Source organism: Ixodes scapularis, unplaced genomic scaffold, assembly GCF_016920785.2.
Source record: "Ixodes scapularis isolate PalLabHiFi unplaced genomic scaffold, ASM1692078v2 PGA_scaffold4__175_contigs__length_147842914, whole genome shotgun sequence".
Taxonomy (NCBI): Eukaryota; Metazoa; Arthropoda; class Arachnida; order Ixodida; family Ixodidae; genus Ixodes; species Ixodes scapularis.
In genome coordinates, this window is record NW_024609879.1 from 73,808,428 (window position 1) to 73,809,274 (window position 847).

Below are 847 nucleotides of genomic sequence, written 5' to 3' on the forward strand. Positions count from 1 at the left end.
CAGGGGTTAGACGTCAGTAGAGCAAACGGGTTTTATCAGCTGCCACCAGTCTAACACCAACAACAGTGAAGCTTGCAAATTTAAGATTATAATTATAATGCAATTAAATGCAAAGGTGCAAGCGAGCTGGACAAGAATGATAAAAATAATCCCTGGAGAAGGGGAACAAGAGGGACAAAGGACAAACATAAATCTCCAAACACAGCTAGGTGACTGGTGAGCGTCTGAAAAAATCCCTGGTCCGAGTATCGAACCCGGGACCTCTCCATTATAGGTGGAGCGCTCTACCAACTGAGCTAACCAGGGTTTAGACGTCAGTAGAGCAAACGGGTTTTATCAGCTGCCACCAGTCTAACACCAACAAGGGTGAAGCTTGCAAATTTAAGGTTATAATTATAATGCAATTAAATGCAAAGGTGCAAGCGAGCTGGACAAGAATGATGAAAATAATCCCTGGAGAAAGAGAACAAGAGGGACAAAGGACAAACATAAATCTCCAAACACAGCTAGGTGACTGGTGAGCGTCTGAAAAAATCCGCCTAGTCCGGGTATCGAACCCGGGACCTCTCCATTACAGGTGGAGCTCCACCTGTAATTGAGAGGTCCCGGTAAAAGTAAAAGAAACGAACAACACAGAGCGCTCTGTGTTGTTCGTTTCTTTTACTCGTCCGTTGTTTTTAGCGCTTTTACCCTCACAAACATGAATCACCAACTAGCTCAAGTGCATACCCTTCTACATAGGGTGCAAGAATAACGACAGAAAGCGTCGAATACTGTCCGAGGACCTATGCAGCTTGCACGGAATCCGGAAAGTGTAGCTGCAATGTTTTTAAGCTCCATCGCTTTC

The 847-nt window shown here is 44.7% G+C and overlaps 1 non-coding gene across 1 annotated transcript; it reads right to left on the reverse strand.

The window, feature by feature from the left end:
- Positions 1–233: 233 nt before the first annotated feature.
- On the reverse strand, positions 234–306 carry Trnai-uau. The gene has a single exon. It is a non-coding gene; the product is annotated as a tRNA-Ile (tRNA).
- Between the last annotated feature and the right edge of the window lie 541 nt (positions 307–847).